This window comes from Taeniopygia guttata, chromosome 20, assembly GCF_048771995.1.
Source record: "Taeniopygia guttata chromosome 20, bTaeGut7.mat, whole genome shotgun sequence".
NCBI classification, from domain to species: domain Eukaryota; kingdom Metazoa; phylum Chordata; class Aves; order Passeriformes; family Estrildidae; genus Taeniopygia; species Taeniopygia guttata.
Genome location: NC_133045.1, coordinates 4,179,044 through 4,198,340, shown reverse-complemented (window position 1 = coordinate 4,198,340; position 19,297 = coordinate 4,179,044). Strand labels below are relative to the sequence as shown.

Below are 19,297 nucleotides of genomic sequence, written 5' to 3'. Positions count from 1 at the left end.
AAAATCAGCATTTTTGGGACACCAGGGCAGCTTCTTCGCTGGATTCCCAGAGGAGCAGCTTCTTCCCTGCTGGATCCCCAGAGGAAGACCAGGCCCATCTACTCCATCACCAGACCTTCAGAGAAAACTCCACCCTTCTACAGATCCCCGCTCCAGCAGCATTTCATCTGCCACTCCAGGAGGAGCAGCCACCATTTAACTGGACTATTACCAACACCCTGACTCCTCAGGGTCTCAGGTTTCTGACTCTATCACTAGTTTTGTTTGTGCTAATTACATTTTTTTTTTCTTTATTTAGTTTTTTTCCTAGTAAGGAACTGTTATTCCCATTCCCATATCTTTGCCTGAGAGCCTTTTAATTTTGAAATTGTGGTAATTCAGAGGGAGGGGGTTTACCTTTTCCATTTCACAGGAGGATTTTGCCTTCCTTCACCGACTCCTGTCTTTTCAAACTAAGACACAAAGGCATGATTTCCCCCTCTCATTTACCAAATATTTTATAAGAATTTAATCTGTTAGTGGAAAGAATTGGGCTTGGGGTTTTTGTGCTCAAATTTCAGCCCCCTTGCACTGGGGGTTGTGCTACCAATTGAGAAATACCTGTAAAAATACAGGAACCACAAAGCAGTTTTCTGTTTTAAAAGTGCCTTTTAGATCACCTTGAGGTTTATACTTGCTCCCTCTTTTAAGTATGTGAACAACAGCACTCGGCATCTTGGAGAGCGAGAGAAAGAAACCCTAAATAAAGACATCTGAGTGCCCTTAGCACAAACTATGAATAAAAGGGTTTCAGCACAGCCCTTTCCTTGCCCTGTGGCCTGACCCAGCAGAATACCCCAGCCACTGATCGTGGTGCTGTGATTCAGCCAAATTCTAAAGCTTAACATGAGACAAATAGCAACAAGAGGAAAACTCAAATCACTTGTTCATTTTCTGATCTTACGCCCCCCCCCAAAAAAAAAAAAATAGAGGAAAAACAACAGATGTTAATTTTCTAATCAAAGCACTGGCTGAGACAATATTAGCAAATTTAAACTTCCCAAGCCCAGCAGCCAGAATGCTGTTGGAACTGGCTCTAAGTGGGGCTCTTGGTAGTTCAGAATAAAGAAAACTCCAAGGCAACTGTAAATCAACACCTCCTATGGTTTGATTGCAAAGTTTGCTCAACTTCACGGGCAAAGGTACTCAAGAAAGTCTGCATGAGACCTGAAGAGTGCCTGGGTGTTTGAGAAGCAGTATAAGCAAGCAGGAACCAGCTACTGAGTACTACCTCTTCGATGAAAAGCAAAGCAAGCTGATAAAAGACATTTCAGCAACTCCCTTTGATGGAAGCTACCAAAAAAAAAAAATAAAAATCTACAGAGCTCTGGTTGCCTGCCTGATTTTTATTATTCTTTTTCCCCTCTCTGTCAGTGTAAATAACACTAGCATTCTGGAAACCACATGAATAGCATACACCTTGTGGCTTTGAAAACCTGAGCTGAACTCTGCAAGATCATGAGCAATTTCCTGAATCTTGCCGAGCCTTCCCTCTGCCACAATCTGATGCGGCTTGCCCTCAGCCCAGAGGACACAAACTCTATTCTCTTGTGAAAATCAGGTGACAAAAAAAACATTTTGATCAAGAGAGGCTTAAAACCATGGTACAGGGTGCCCAGAGCAGCTGTGGCTGCTCCCTCCCTGGAAGTGTCCCAGGCCAGGCTGGACAGGGCTGGGAGCAGCCTGGGATAGTGGAAGGTGTCCCTGCCCATAGCAGGGGTGGACAATGAACTTTAATGTCCCTTCCAACCCAAGCCATCCTGTGATCTGTCTCAGAAAAAGAAACGCATACATTTTACAACATAAGAAATTTGGAGTTCAGTGGGAGTCATTCTAAACTCCTCTCTCCTAGAAGTGATTCCTCAAATAACTGGAAGGATCCAGGACCCACAGAAATGTGGAAGAAAGGATTCCAGTACAACATTATGGGAAGAAGATTGGATTTTCCCCTCAGGATAATTCTTTCAGGTTAAGATCTGCTCAGTATAGAGAAAGAAACTGTTATACAAGAGGATCAACTGAAATTATGCTTGATTTAATCCCCTTTACCTGTTTACAATAAATCATTCTATCTCCTTGAGACTGACTGCAGGAGTTGTGCGTTGTACCTCTGGAGAAAAAACAATCTGAATTGTAATTGCAGCAGGTATCCAACATGAACAAAAATCAGTGATGCCAGATATGTTTTCTGTGGAATGTCTGTTTCTACTTTAATTCTGCACTATTCCATAACTCTTGCCAGAATCTTTTTCTGATATGAAATGCCAGGCTGATTATGTTTTGACTCACAAAGTTATTTTTCAAGAAAATTGTTTTCACAGAACATGTGTGGATACATTTTCATTAAAAATCACATTAATATAGATCACAAGCAGTTTATTACTTGTTTCTTGGTGCAAGGCAATTAAAAGAGAGACTTGGTTATTTTTATTCCCAATGCAAAAGCTACATCTTACAAGTCACATCACAGCTGAACACAAGACAAATGAAATATTAAACTCCATTCTCCTGGGCTGCAGATTTCAAAAGCAACATGATACAGGTTACTTTGGGATTTGATGCCAACTTAGAAGAGATTTATGGGACTGAGCTTAATTAATAGAACAGTTTATCCTGCTAAGCAGACATGAAGATCTCATCTAGCGAGTTCAGTAACTACTGTTGCCAAACAGACTTAAATTACAATGTCACCCAGCACGCCCATCTTCCCTACTTTTGTCCCAATCCAAATCATCCCCACCAAAAAAAAAAAAAGTTATGGTGGTTTCCCTTCTTTTCCCCTTTCTCCACCACTAAAAAAAACAGGTGCTGTAAAATGTAATAAAAGTAGGAATTTAAACTGTTGCTCCCATTTTCTGAATTTAAGGAACAAGGATAAGCAGCTGTTTCAGTAGTTTTTAAAGAATCAGTCCCACCTCACTGAAAATAATGAATTATTTCCTACTAGCACCAACTGGAGCAAAAGCTTTTACTTTTTTAATATCACTCTTTGCCAAATTACTGCAAGCCATCTAAACAAGTTACCCATTATTTAGCAAAACTGGCACATAAAGGAGAACATTTTTTCTCTCTGTTACAAAACCCACTTGCCAGTTACAGATGACCAGCCTGATGTTATGAGCTCACTATTTTAATTAAAATCTCTCTTTGACCTTGATTAAACAAACATGGTGACAGACTGGCCTTGTCACATGTAACTGTGAACAACCATATTTTAAGCTCCATTTCATCCCAACACTATTTTATATCACAAGCTTTGCCTGGCCTGGTGCTCCCTTTCAGCCACTTTCCCACCTCCTCCAGACAGAGAGGAGGAAACCAAAGGCTCCCCAACAACCAACACATCTGGAACTGGATTGCTGCCCCTGGGATATCCAACTGAATCAACACAGACTTGGGAATGACATGGAAAAATATGATTATGGGTGTTCACTTAAAAAAAAAAAAAAAATGTAGATCAGGCTCAAAAAAAAAAAATTTTTTTGACCATGGGTATATTTTATTGAATCTAAAAACAGGTCCAGTTGTGCAGACACAAAGGAAATTGAGGTGTGCATTTCTCCTGCTGTTAGAACAGAAAATACAGCTCCTGTCTGCAGCTCAGAAGGCTGAAAACTGCTGGAGCTTGAAAATGACAGGAATTCTAGTAATGCAAAGAGTGTGAGAAAAAATTAACATGAAGGACCAGAATAGACCAAACAGAACCACAGAGGATCTCAAGCCCCACAAGGATCAAGTCTAAATCCCTGTTCTCTGCAGGGCCACCTAAAATTCCATCATTCATAGTGACAGGATCAGGGGTGATGGCCTTAAACTGGCAGAGGACAAGGATAGATAGGATATTAGAAATTCTCCCCTGTGAAGAATTTCTAATATCTTCAGAAATTAGAAGTGGGTGGGCAGGTCCTGGCACAGGGTGCCTAGAAAAGCTGTGGCTTTTCCTCATGGCAGGGATTGGAATGACATTAATTTTAAGGTCCCTTCCAACCTAAACCATTCAGGGATTTTACAGTGACAAAGAGCATCACCCAGACACTTCCTCAACTCTTACACCCTTAGTACCATTAACACACTTACTTTCCAACTATTGTGGAAAACAAACCTATTTTCCTATTTGGCAAATATCCCTGAGTGTTTCTACTCTACTGCTGGAATATTTCTCTATTTGGCTTTTTAAGCAAGGCAATTCTAAGCAATTTTTACATGATGGAAGAATAACTGGCTCCATGAAGCCTTAAGATGCCACTGGGAAGACTGAAAACCTAGAGAAAAATCCTCAACAACTGTTACCACTTTCTCCTGTGAAATAATCCATAAAGAAAGACATTACAGAAAAAATGCAACCTTGAAACAGCTGGATGCATCTCCTAAACTATGAATTTTATGTGATTTTTTAAAAATTTCTCCCTTTTTCATAACAAAACCACCTGATAAACTGTAGAGATAAGATGACCATAAACTCTCATTGGCATGGGATGGGCTGTGGCTGGCTTTAGACAAAAAGAACTCTTAATGTCACAAAACTCTGCTGTATCAGCAAGTGCAGCAATGCCATGTTTTGTTTTCTCACATGCATAGGACAGAGCACAGATTGTAAAAATAAGATCACAAGAGACACAAAAGTTCTTATTCTTTGAGAGCTGAAAAGGTGAAGACGGGACCTGCTGCACAAAGACCTTTCCCTGACAAGCAGGATTTGTGTTTTCCAACATGATCCTGATCGAGTCCCTACTCATGGGAATTATAAAAGCTTTTCTCACCATGCCCTAAACAAGCAGCTATGGATTGTGCTTGTCAAACTGATCAGGATGGGACTGAAAGGCAAGGAAACCGAATTTTAAGCTTCTCAAAACTCTTTTAAGCAGAAAACACAGAATAAAAATATCTCTATAGTTCTCTACACAACAACCAGACTGTCTGAGCAGCATGCACAGGCACTTTTTCTAGTTTCATACAATAACAACGAGTCTTCAGAGCTCTGAATGTCAATATTTATACTGGCATTGCTTTTTTCCCACACTTGCTACCACTGTCATAAATGCAGCAGGTAAATTTAGTTTTCTAGTGATGATCCAAACTTCCCATTTATTACACAAAAGAAAAAAGGCACCTGGATTTTACAATATTTAGCCTGAGAAGATTTCACTGTGCTGACACTGCACTAATAGATTTTGTCTAAGAGAGCCATTCAGATCTGTCAGTACTGTAACAGGCTGACAGCAGGGGCACGTGTCAAGTGTTATAAGTGTGCCAGCAGCAGCAATAAATGATTCATTAATTCACCTGGACACGTAAATTGCACCAGGGAATGATATGGTCTGCCTGAGCCCGAGGAAAAGTGTCCAGAACCAATTCTGAAATCAACAATTTTGAATATTTAATTAAAGCCAAAATCCAGAAAAGTGAGAGAAGGGGAAGATTTAGGATTTCTACATAGACCAAGGGGCAATGGTTTCATAGGTTTATAAATTTCAGAGGTGCAAAGCATTTACTGTTTGGGTTTGCACCCAAACCATCCATTATGGACAGAACATTCCCAGCAGCCAAACATCACCTTTACACCTCTTTTCCTCTGAGAGTGTTCCTGTACTGTGGGATGGAGCTCTGTTCTTTGGATCAGGTGACAAATTCCATGTCACTGCTCTCCATATGGTGCTTCTTCCCAACTCAGAATTTACTAACACAGCAGTAAGTGACATTAGTACTCTATGATATAAAACACTCATTTGCCACAACAATGTGCTTTTTTTCCTTTTGCTTTTCCCTCAAGGGCTGCTGTTTCTGTCTAGAGGGGACTCACCACACATTTAACATACAAAAATCAAGGGAGAAATTAAAAATGAGCCAGAAAATGTGAAAGAATTGAGCAAAGTGGTCAGAGAATCAGCACAACAGCAATTAAAAAAAGAGATGAGCAGAACCCAGGGGACAGCAATCAATAACACCAAAGAAAGTCAGTGGAGCAAGAGACCAAATATTTGGCAGGATGCTCATCTTCTATCATCCCCTCAAAACCTCAAACTCAAAAACTACAGCCTGTTCTCTCCAAATCTCCCAACAGCAGAGGTGCAGTACGCAGATATGAAGGGAGAACTTGATCCATCAGCCTGATGAAAACAGAGAAAACATTCCCTCTGTATTTTCCCCTCCAGAAGAAGAGGAAATGCCTCTTGGTGACTTGAGTATGTGTTCTAAACTAAGCAACTGGGCTGTCAAGGATTGAAGAGAACACAACAACCTTTCCAGGAGCTACTGCAAAGCAGGAGAAAACCTCTTAACCCTTTCCTGAAAGCACTGCAGTCACCAGGTGTCCTGCTTGTAAGATAAGCATGTATTCTATTTGCCATCTGTTGGAGTTTGGGCAGTTTTCTTATCCCTTCCGAGAACAATGTCTCCCTCTGGGGAGAGATCTTCTGTTAATGGGCCATTGAATGTCTCACTGCATGATGGTAAAGTTACACCATCCCATGGGGAGATGCTCCACCCAGAGGGAGGAGCCAAGCACCCCTACCTGCATAAAATCAGCATTTTTGGGACACCAGGGCAGCCCTTTGCTGGATTCCCAGAGGAGCAGCTTCTTCCCCGCTGGATCCCCAGAGGAAGACCAGGCCCATCTACTCCATCACCAGACCTTCAGAGAAAACTCCACCCTTCTACAGATCCCCGCTCCAGCAGCATTTCATCTGCCACTGCAGGAGGAGCAGCCACCATTTAACTGGACTATTACCAACACCCTGACTCCTCAGGGTGTCAGGTTTATGACTCTATCACTAGTTTTGTTTGTACTAATTACATTATTATTATTATTATTATTTTTATTTAATTTTTCTCCTAGCAAAGAACTGTTATTCCCATATTTTCACCTGAGAGCCTTTTAATTTTGAAATTGTGGCAATTTGGAGGGAGGGGGTTTACCTTTCAATTTCACAGGAGGCTTTTGCCTTCCTTCCCAGACTCCTGTCTTTTCAAACCAAGACACCAGGCAAGGCAGCTGGAACAAACCCCGCTTGAAGAAGGTTCATCTGTATCAATGTAATCTTATCAAACATGTACAGAGTCATCCTGAGTGCACAAAGAGCTGGTGCAGACCCAGTGCCTCCTGCCAACAATGGTGTGAGAGGCTAATGGAGGGGGGCACCAGATCCCAAGTGGGAATTACAGCAGCGTGATAATTCATTAGCATTTCACACTATTTGTGCCTCAGAAGCTTAGCCTGAATCCCACCAGAGCCTCTGAGGATGCTTTCATTCTCTAATAAGGAGAATAGCATCGGATTAGTTGAACAGTATCTCATTTCCCAGTGTAAATTAAGTGAATTAGGTGAAAGAGTCTGTGCTCTAATTGTAAAGCTTATTACAAGAACTCACATAGATTAGACCTGAATGCTTCTCTTTGAGTCATCATTTGCACTGTAACAGAGTAAAAAGGTTGCTATAGGCTCTCAGTATCGATGTGTAGGAAGCTCCAGGTTTGCAGCAAGACACATTCCCAAGCCTTGTGCAGCCTGAGTGCCAGCAGGCAGCCTTTCCCACGTGGATGGGAGTGCTGCCCTCCACAGTGCTCAGGCAGGCTCTGGAGGCAATCTCCAGGAATGACAAGCTCCCCAGGGCTGGAATCATGGACAATTAACTCCCAGCTTTAAAGCACGTGTAATTTTCTGAGTTTGTCAACTGCAAAGCAGCTACAAAAACACATCATGGAGAAGAGCAATATGTGCTTCTTGCTGCTTCTGGGATGCCACTCTCTTTACAGGGAACTTTCATGGACCACAAGAGGCCCAACACAAGGACTTTTGACCATCCAGGAGCTGATTACAATTAGCATGACTTTCACTTAGCAGCTTCTCCATGTTTCAGCCTGTGCTAATTATCTCAGGTTCTCTTAATTGCCAATGGAGAGAATGGGCTCACCTTAAGGTACATATCTAAGACAGATAAAATTAACTGCTCCCCCCATCTTTTGACTGGTATTAAAATAGAGGTAAGATGCATTTTACCTCCTTACTCTTTATTTTCTCAGCACATGGCCTCAGTGTGAAACAGAGAGAGGTACTTGACCAGCCTGGTAAGGGGAAAGCCAAGAAATAATACTGAACACCTCTAAGCCCTTTGAATTCTCTCTGAAAGCCCTCACTCAGGGCAGAACTCAGGTGCTGCAGTTTAAACTCATCACATGAAGATAAATGATGATGCCTTTCTCTGGGAAAGGTGAGCACAATTCACTTTCCTTTTAACCATGCAGTCAGAGCATGCACTGGTGACAGTGATGCTCTTTGATTTAATCATTCAGTGCTCAAAGTGCCTGCTGGGGAAAGGATTTCATTCTCTCACTAAGACTGTTCTGAGAATGGAGCATCTTGGTTCCATCTGCTGAGACTGTGTCACAGAAAAATGGTTCAGGTATAATTTGACCAAAATACCAGTAAAAATAATGAGACTATGACTTTCTCTGTGCAGCACCTAACTGCTCTGCTTTGCTCCACAAAGAACACGTCCAGCATGGTTAAACCACATCCTGTTCTCCAGACTTTGACGTATTTTCCTTACACAACAATTAATAATTTTTATTTTTTGCTGCTTCCCTCATTTCTCAGATTTGATGACAGGCACATCAGCTATGTGTGGAATAAGGTTTTATATTAATCTGGAAGTGACCCATGAAGAAATACAAGCTAAACTTTAACATAAGAACATATCTGAATGCAGTAATTACAAAAATATGAGAACTAAGCTATTGTAAATGCAGGCAAACCCAATAGGAAGAAATGACGATTTCTGACTCAATTCAGAAGGCTGAATTATTTCTTTATGCTAAAATACATTAATATGCTATATAAAAGGAGAATACTAAAACTACATACTACATTCTCTGACAATATCTCTAACACAACTGGTGACCCTCTCTGAGAGCCCAGCCCCAGGTGGGTTGGATTGGCCATCAGGCTCAAACAATCCTCACCAGAATCCAATCAAGCACTCACTTGTGGTAAACAATTCTCCAAACACATTCCACATAGGAAAAACAAGGAGCAGAAACAGAAATTGTTTTTCATTTCTCTCTGTGCACCTCTATCAAGAATCTTGAGAGGGAGAGAAATGTGCTGCCACACGAAGCATCATCTCACCTTTAACAAGGGAGATGAAAGTATAGGAATCTTGCAGAAACTCTGGCCAAAACACTCATTCCTCCATTAGAAATTGCTGCAACTGCACCTAAACCAACAATCATTCAAGCTGCAGGTTACTCATGAACCTGTGTCTGAGTTCTCTGCTCCCCAGGTGAGAAATCCCAGGGTACTACAATCTCTGCTGATTTCCAGTTCACTCTGCTTCCTTTAACAGCCACTTCTCCATCACTACAGTCTGCAAAAACAGCCTAGAGGATGCTGCTCTTCCTCATGGCTCCTCCAGGTCTGTACAATTATATGGAAATCTGCATACACATCCTACCAGAACCAAGGGTCTCACCACCAGTCACTGCTCAGGGCCACCTTCAGCTCTCCTTCATGTTTCTAATCCCAGGGTCCATCTGAGCTCATCCATCACATGTTATTAAGTCTGTTTCTGCTTTCTGCATGAACAGGCTGCTAATATCCCACAGGGACTGAAAATGTAATCTTAACAGGCACCAAAAATGTAGAAAGGCGTTAATAAACACGTAAACTGAGAAACACGTAATTTCAGGTCAACTCAAGTTCAAGCAGCTTCAGCAGTTGCTATGCTACCAGCTGATGGTGGTGGGAAAGGACAGAGGCAAAAGGATTTTATAGCTCTGTCTAGAATGGCTGTTTAGCAACTTCTGCTTTCTGGCACATCTCTGTCTGCAGAATGAAGGATCATTAGTCTCTAAGCTGCTGAAATGGCAAGTGATTGGAGGTATTGACCACCAGGAAGCAGCATGGAATGGTTTGCCTGAATTGATTAAGGAGTTTAATCCCTGGCAACCTGCTAGGTTTGCAGGAAAAGCCTGAGGCAAGATGCTTCACTTCACTTGAGGCAAAGCAGGGCAGTAAAAATCCTGTTGTCCTTTACATCCCTGTCCAGCCCCAGGGTGTGCTGGACTGATGGGGAGCAGTCAGAGAACTGAGGAACCAGCCAGGCTGGAGTTAAACAGGAGAGAGTACTATGGCAGTGAGTCACAGACTCAACCATGTCCCCAACCAGTGACACTGATCCCTCCTCTCTCAGACACAACCTGTACCCAGAGCTGGGTCCACTCAGGGCACTTCCAGGCTCTGCTCACAGCTAATCCACACAAAACCCTGGTGAAGCAAGCAGGAATGTATTGTTTTATAACTGGAAATAATGATTAATGGATGGCTGCAAGGCCAGAGACTGAATGCAGACTTGTGTTCCAGCCTACAGACTTTATGACCTCCTATAAAGAAGCGTGTGCCAGGCTTGAGACACAAATTTAGGGTTTTTCAGTCCATAAAGAAAAATGTTCTCACTTAAGCATTTGTTTTCCTGCGACAGATCTGTGAAAGACACAGATCACATTTGACCATGAGGAGGGAAGTCAAATTTAACACAAAGAAAGCTGAGGCTGGAATAGTAGATAACAAATGTGCCAACAGGGATCTCAGGGGGGCACCCCCCAAGGAACTTTTCAGCTCTATATCCTGAAGCAGCATCTGGCAAACTATCCAAGCAACCAAGCCTCAGAGTGGGTGGTCACCTGAGTGCAGGTTTGCTTGGAATCTGAGCAAGAACCCAGTTGTGATCTCTGTGGGACTTGGATGAAGCAGACATGACTCATTTCCAAAGGTACTGTGCCGAGTGCTCATTTTGGGCAGTCATTCCTCCTGCCTTAACTGACTGAAATTACAGACCTGGGAACATTAACAGCCCAAGGGAAGAGTAGGATTTGCTGTTATCACTGCTACACCTCATTCAAATTTAAAAGTTTACTCCTTTCTCTGGGGTAAGAACAGATGGGCACCCCAGGAAACCTGAAGAAATTACGTGAATAACTGGATATCAGGGATATTTAAATGTCCCTTATGCAGGCTCCAAAACATTCCCAGAAATACCACCTACAGAAATTACCCTACGGTTTACAGCTAAAGTAGCACATTTCATCCCAGAAACTCAAGATGAAGGTTAATCATCCTCTCATTTTTATTAACAACAAAGTGTGCAAAAGAGCCTGGTCCACTCCCAATAACTGCTCTGCTGCCACGAAAGCCACGCTGCTCACACAGCTGCAGAAGCAGCCTACGGATTTACTACAGAGTCTGCATGACAAACACCTTTGCTTGTGGCAAAAAACAATCATTGTCCAGGTAGTTAAACACCAGGAAGAACAACTTCAAGTTCCATGGTAATTTCCAGAACACAAAGGGATCTCTTCCACCTCCAAGGCACGAAGCAGCATCTCCAGTGCACAGCACACTCCAGAGAAATCCTGCCTGCTACACAGAGATGAACTCCCAAAATGAATGTTTGCAGTTAAGCTGATGTATTTCAACTGTTTTATTTCCCCAATGGAAGGAACAAACATTCTGCTTCTGTATGAAAGTACAAAAATACCTCAGAGTTGATCCTATTAACCCTAAAGACTTAGAGGCCACCAGAGATCCAGGATTCTGGATATTCCAGTTGTCTTTCTTTTTAGAAGACTGCCAATATTTCCAAGAATATCTGCAGTCAGGTTATTAATTCTTTATTCTTTCTTATTTGCTGCTGTCTCACCCCTGGAACATTTATAAAAACAAGATCAATCACCAGACAAAGGGCTTGAAAGAGATGCATTATGGCTGATGGAGTTAAAATTACAGAACTGATTTTTTAATGACTCTTTATTTCAAAACCTGTGTTAATTCAGCTTTGGGTCCTGCACACCCTGGATCCTCCCTCATTTGGGGTTCTGTAAGAAAAATCTGTCCATCTAGAGGAGAAGCTGTGTTTCATTCCCACAACATCAAATTTTATGCAGGTGCACCAAGGCCTTGAGTCAGGTTCTTTCAAAGAAAACTCCAATTACAAAATGCATGTTCTAAAAGTAGAAATTATATGTTCAAAGGCTTTTTCAAGGAGCTGTAAGACAAATATTTAATGTGCCACAAATGTTTCTAAAGCAGAGTCTGCAGATGTCCAGGCAATATCTTGAATACATGACTAATCAGTGCTGGTGGTTTCTTCACTGAAGCATTCCCTGTGCAGAGCTTCCTGCTCACAGTATATTAACACTCCCCCAATCAATGCAAATTGAACCTGGGCTTTCCTGAGAAGGTCCACATTCAATTTGGATTTACTGATTTAATCAGCTGAGAGTTCCTTACATAGTCTGGTCCCCTACAGGCCTACATTGACTAAATTCCTGAGATTCTGCATGTGCTGCAAAAGCTAAAAACACACGGGAAAAGAAGATGGAAAATCTACTAGAACACAAAGGAAACTTTTTTTAAAATATTAATCATAGCAGTAAAAAGATCATACTGACTGGTCACTCTTTCAGGATGATGCACACTGGTATACAAGATTTGATATACAACCTGCCAATTCCCAGTATCTGTTTTCCCTAAGGATGGCTCCCAAACAAGTCAAGGTTCATCAAGGAGCAGCAGCTCAGCCAGGTTTTCTGGGTGAAATGAGGACAGCAGATTACCTAAGCAAAAGGCCAAGCCTTATGCTGCACTTCACTGGTGCAGTGGGACTTAAGGTCACTTCTGACAGAGAAAAATGTGTTTATATATGGACAGACCTGCATAACTTGCATCTCTGTGACGTTCTGGTGCTAAGCACTCTAGAAATTCTCCACCAATTTGTAACAGCACACGTGGCCAGGCAGAGCAGAGAGCAGCAGAGATGAGTGTCAGCCAGCAGGACAGGCTGCATCACCAGCCTGTTACCAAGGACTTTGTAGTCATAACAACAAAATTGAGAGATGCCAATTACCATAACACTGAGCACATAATTAGCAGCAGCCTGAACAACTTGTCATCCTGCAAAACTGAAGAATCAGCAGCAAAAATGCAAAGTGACCAACACAGGAGTAGGTACAAGAAGTTTCCTTCCTACATTAGAGTTTCAAATCATGATTTAGAATTTTTTTTTCTCACCTTTGTAAGGGATGCTTATCACTTGGTACAAGGACTGTACATGTTCACTCAGTATATTTGATTATATTACTCTGTGATTTTAAGCACTGATGGATAAGGAGAATCAGAAAGGAAATGCCACAGTTTGGAAATCTTTGTTTTCAATTCTAGAGCTGCACCTTTCACATTTAAGCAAAACATCAAAAGTTGATTATGTATTTGCTACACACATAAAATGGAGCTAGAACACAGAAGGGTTTATTTTCCCATTACTTTGTACATGGAATTCCTGTTGATGCAGATCAAAGCAAAATTTTAAGCAGAGGAGTCACTGTATCAGCTGTCACTTCTGCCACCAGGAATGCCTGTTAGTGATTTTATCACTACATAATTATCAACATGTGGTCAAAATTCACCCTTCATCCTGTCAGTAATTCCTGTCAGGTACCTGGGGGAACATTCAATCCCCACACATCTCCCCACCTAACAGGATTGCAGATTTTCATTGACTCAAAGCACCTGAGGGAAGAACAGCAACATAAACACCTCAAAGAGCCTTGTGCAACTGTCTGAAATGACCTGACCCAAATAAGCACAGTAAAGTATTCAGTTCTTCCATTTTTCTCCTATTTCCTGTCTTTACAAGCAGAAACCTCCATTGTCCAAATAAGCTCCAGTTAATACCTGATGAGATCTTTGTTCAATGCCACAGAAAACCATTTGTTGTTCCAACCTGTAAATTGACATTACCTGCATGGGTCTCAAATACAAAACCCTAGAAGTGAATTGCTAGATGTAATCATCACCTTCAGAGGAACAATACTGTAGGTCAAATCTTGCTCAAAACACTTGCACCAAAGAGTTATGCTGCTTGCAAGGCTACTTAAAACAAACTCTTTTTGCTTCAAGCCAAATTCTTCATGCTAGACTCAGAGTTCCTCTTTCCAAGATGTCCTTAAGAACAGTAGAGCGTCTCTGGAGTTAAGAACAGGCAGACACAGGTTATGGTGCAGTGTTTGGCTTTAATGAATAGCTTGTTAGACATTTACCAGCTTAGCTCCTTGTAGATTCACTTAATTATTTAAAAATTACAATGATTATTTGGCTCTATACCAAATTCTTCTCTAGTTTATACTGGTACAAGTCCAAAATAAATGGAGTTACCACTGTGATGCAAATAAGCCAAGTTTCTGTTCTTTTATTCCTCAGTAATCTGAAATGTTGATGATTCCTTATCCTTCACAGGCAAGCTGATAAGAACCAGCACCACAGGAAACCATTTTCTAACAGAATCTGCTCTGTGCCTGCTCTGAACCCATTTATTGCTTATTAGGACCCTGGCACAGCTCCACAGTCCAATGAACATGATTAAAGATGACTTGATGAATTTAGTTCATTGAACAGGTGGCTACAGCCAAGCTGGAAGTAAGAGCACTGTATGCTAGGTGGAAATACTTAATGTTTTCTAAAATTGTTTAAACATCAATAGCTCTGTGGATCTGAGCACAGACAAATTCCAGGAATCCTAATTCCATTAACTGATAGCTGCCAAAAACTCTGCAAGGATCAGGAACAAAATGTGGGGGCAAGGGAAAAGAAGCATCTGCATGGCTGCCTGCACCTTCCACCACAACAGGAATATTTAATCAGATCCCAGGGTATCAGGAAATAGGAGGTGATGGAAGAGTGAAGAAAGAAACTGCTCAGGAGCTGCAAGGTGAGAGAGTGAAGCCTGGCCCCCAAGCCTGGTTAAAATCCCTCCCAAACCCAGGGAAGAGCAGAGCCAGCAGCTCACAGACAAAGCAGGCAGTGACAGCTGAATAGAAAGTGACTGGACACAAATGGAATTGCTGTGGAGCTCATCAGTCTGCCAGGCACACCCTGGTGAGACCAGAGCTGGCCTCTCTGGGGCACAGAGGGATTAAAAGGGGTTTAAATCGAGTTGTCCGCTGATGGTTTGTGATAAGATCACAAAAACCACTGGTTTTAAGAAATGTGCAATAATTTCATAAGAGGCAAGAACTGAGCTAAACCCACCTGGACATTCTGAGCAGCCATGGTTGGTTCATGCACAGGTATTATAAATGCAGGCAAACCCAATGGGAAGAAATGATGATCTCTGACTCAATTCAGAAGACTGAATTATTTCTTTATTTCTGCTAAAATACATTAATATACTATATAAAAGGAGGATACTAAAACTACATACTGCTTTCTCTGACTCTATCTCTAACACAACTCGTGACCCTCTCTGAGAGCCCAGCCCCAGGTGGGTTGGATTGGCCATCAGGCTCAAACAATCCTCACCAGAATCCAATCAAGCACTCACTCCAGGTAAACAATTCTCCAAACACATTCCACATAGGAAAAACAAGGAGCAGAAGTAGAAATTGTTTTCTCTTTCATTTCTCTCTGTGCACCTCTATGAAAAATCCTGAGAGTGAGAGAAATGTGCTGCCACACACAGGTGCTCTACTCTCTAAGCAAAGCACTACAGGATTTCCTTTCCAGCAGAGCTTAAGTGAGGGAATAACCAGAAAAGGCTGCACTGGGAGGAATGAACATATACAGAACCAGCCCAAAACTGTATCAAACCTCTCTGAGATCTGAAACTTGATTACAAGTGCTTTTGATTATTAAAAGCAAGACAAGAAAAACAAACAGAGGAAACAAATCTGCTGCTTTCATCTAACAAAATACATTTCAACATTTTTTCCAGGAAAAAGCATCAGCTCCTGAATACTTTATATTATAACTACGCCTTCAACTCTGCTGCTGATCTTGACAGCTGCACTTTAATTTATTTGCACGACTCTTATTGGAAGTTGAGTAAAATATGGAATACAGTGAGTCCACACAGTGATTTAGAGCCATTATACCCACATCTGTCACCAGCTGCCAGTTCGAACACGATCTGCCACGCCACTGGCAGGCATTCCCTTCATTGGTAATAAAATCTGGGGCTATATTTCTTTGAGATCTACCAATATTCACTGCATAAAAGCAAGCTGCCCTGAAACATGGGCAGTAAAACTGAGATGAATTCACACAGAATCTCCAAGCTTCAGCTGCAAAGAAAACAGTGGTCCACTTATCCTGATGTTATTGGAAATGCCTGGACTTTATCTAGGAATGTAAATCACCTCTTTGTATAAATTAAAAGATCTTCCCAATGATACAAAGCCAGGTTATAACCTCGACCACAGAGGATATATGTCACAGGGAGAAAGAAGCGCTTCACACAAACCCTTTTTCCTTTTTATAGGGTTCTTAGGAGCTCATTTGGAATTTACTGTGCATGTAAATGCCAAATGAATTCCAACTACTGCATTACTGCCAATCCATTACACCAAGCCCTGCAATTTTAACTTACAGCTCCTAGCTGCCTGTGGCACCAGGTCTGGATTCCAGTTCTTACACTCAGATAATCTTGTGGATCTGTGGAAATCACTTTCTTAACATTTTATCACACCTCCCAAATCAGGGGTGCTTGTGCTGGAAGGTTGCACATGGTTTTGTAAAGGAAGCACAAACACAAGAGAGGCTATGAGTGAGTTCTGTGTCACAACAAAGGGTTTCAGCACTAAAATGACTTTTACAGATAGTTATTAAATTTAACCATGAATTTAAGGTCCTTATTTATGAGGCATTACCACAGCAGGTAGGAACAGACAGGAAAAAGAAAAAAAAAGAGGATGCTGCTGCCTCTTCCATCTTACTCATTGAAATGACTGATAAAATTTCAGAGAGCGATCAGGGACAACAGGAAGGTCAGCAGGCAATGTCCCCTGCCACCCTTGCTGCAGAGAGAAGCATTTTTTTTCCTGGGAAATCCAGCACAATGCACCTGTAAGAGCTGTAGGTGAAGCTGGGTACCCTCCAGTAGTTCCTGGTCCTGAGAGAAGGACAGGGAACTGAGCAGGATCATATCCCCAGGCACCAGGAAAGAAGATTTTAGCTTGTTCAAAGCCCTGGACAGAAGAGTGGTGCAGGAGAGCTGCTGGATTTCCAAGGAGCACCTTGTCAAAGCTCAGTGTTCCCTGCCAAGCTGCTCCTTGGGTTCCTACCACTGAGAACAGAATTACTGGAACTGGTTGTAGGGCCCTGGAAAGCACACTCAGCTCACAATGACACCCACAGCTCAAAAGTTGAAGGACATGTACACAACAGCAGCCTGGAACAGGCTCAGGACTGGGGAAATACTGTCCTTGGAGAGCCAGAGAGGAGTCAAAGCAAAGGGAGATGCTGGCAGCCCCACATGCAAACTGTCAATTTTGTTCTTGCGGCGTACTGCAGATTCTCTTCATCAGAAAACCAATATTTTCATAAAGGTTTTGTGTACCTGTTCAGCAGAGCTGCTATGATAACTTAAACTTATATATTTAAACCTGTTTTCACTGCAGGCATAAACAAGGGTTTGATTTTTAATGATCTGGACTTTTAAAGATCTACCTATAACACCTGCCAAAAAGAACTCTGAGCAACTAGGAGCAGGTCCCTAGCTGCCTGAAAGAAAAAATTAAGATAAAAAACAAAAGAGAAACACACCAAACAAAAATATTCTTTGCATTATTCAATACAAGGAAGGAAAATATATTAAAGAATTAAAGCTAGGCTGCAGTGCAGTTTGTCTTACCAACATAAGGTACACACAGGCTTTTGCTGAGCTTTGATTGTGTGAAGACAGCAGGCAACATAACAGAAAGCAGCACAACTCTGCTCCCATGGCACAGTCCCACAGGTAATCCCAGCTGTGCTTATATTTAGTGGCCAGAATAGAATCCACAAATTAGCATCCACAATTAGCTAACTTGACCCACGTGGCCCTTTTCAAGTATCTTTTAAGTGGCTTTTTACTTGAATTGGGTGTTACAAAGCCCTTCATTTCTTTGACTCATTAAGTTCAATCTCCTTCACATGTTCAGCACCAGCAGTATCTGCCTCTCCAATCAGCAGGATCCCTCAAGAGACCCGAGGTAACCACGAGAAAGGAGCACAGGCACACCAAAGTGGAGATCTTAGAAGTTTCATCTGACATTATTAATTACTCAGCTGCATTAATTTGCCTCTAAATTGTACCCGATTCTTATCCTCAAAAATCACAGCACAGATTTAGATTCTAAGCCTGTGAATCAACATTTTCTAAAGCAGTTGTAGTGTTCAGACCTCAAAAGACCCAGTGATGACAATCAATACACACCTCACCCTTTCTTAGGACAACAAACTCCTGCAGGTGAGCTGAGGTAGGGCAGCAGCACCAATTTGTCTCTGAGCAGCCTGTCTTGTGTTCAATTTCACTGGAATTAAGAGAGAATGAATTATTTTTCTTAAGCTGATGTCACATTAGGACATATTTCTTCATGGCTCAGTTGAAGTGCCTGCATGTTAAACTCAATTGTGTTTGCAGACAAGGTTTTTCAAGGAGAAATAATTTATGTGGATGATAGCAGCACATGCATCTCCCAATTAGGTGTGAAATAAATCTAAAGGCATTGTATTCTTACACATAAACAAACAAAAATGCTCAGTACCTATTGGGATACACAAGACAGATGATGGACTTTGGACCTGGTTAGCATAAGAGATTTGACAGATAAAAAGCTTGGCAGGAGCAAACAGAATTTTGAGGATTAAATCAAGATTGCAAGAAGCTTCAATCAGACTGACTTACCACAAAAACAAAATTACATCAGACTTCTGCAACAAGAGATGTTTAAAATGCAGAAGTTTGTTTATGTGACAATTAACCCAATTGTTGTAGTAAAACATTACTAGCCTTCCAAAAATACTATATAAGCTTTTTTTACTTCACAATAAATTGTGACTCTTTGACCATCTCACAAGTCTCTCTCTCTTCATGGCCGATAGTACCTGCCCATGAAGAGAAGTTTGCAGTTATGGGATTCTTGTGTTCCTTGTTAAAAAACATCCCTCAGGATGTCACTGTAACATATTCAATAGAATTAACTGCAGCCTAGCATGACACAGGAGGCTCAAACACTCAAACTAGCACTTAGATACCACAGCTCTCCCATACAGGGCCAATTTCATGGCAAACTTCACAGTTCCTCCCTGCAGAAGAGTCAGACTCTTGATGAACAACGTACAAGCACAGCTGCTGAATGCAATCCTATTCCTTCCAATGTGGCAAGGTGTAATCTGACACATAAAAAACACTAAAGAACTGCAGCAGGGTTCAGAGTGGGAAAAATACCT

General features: G+C 41.6%; 1 protein-coding gene across 15 annotated transcripts in view; it reads right to left on the bottom strand.

Moving 5' to 3' along the window:
• PTPRT (protein tyrosine phosphatase receptor type T) overlaps nucleotides 1-19,297 on the bottom strand; it is a 530,400-nt gene that overhangs the window by 231,332 nt on the left and 279,771 nt on the right. The gene's annotated exons all lie outside the window — the stretch shown is intronic.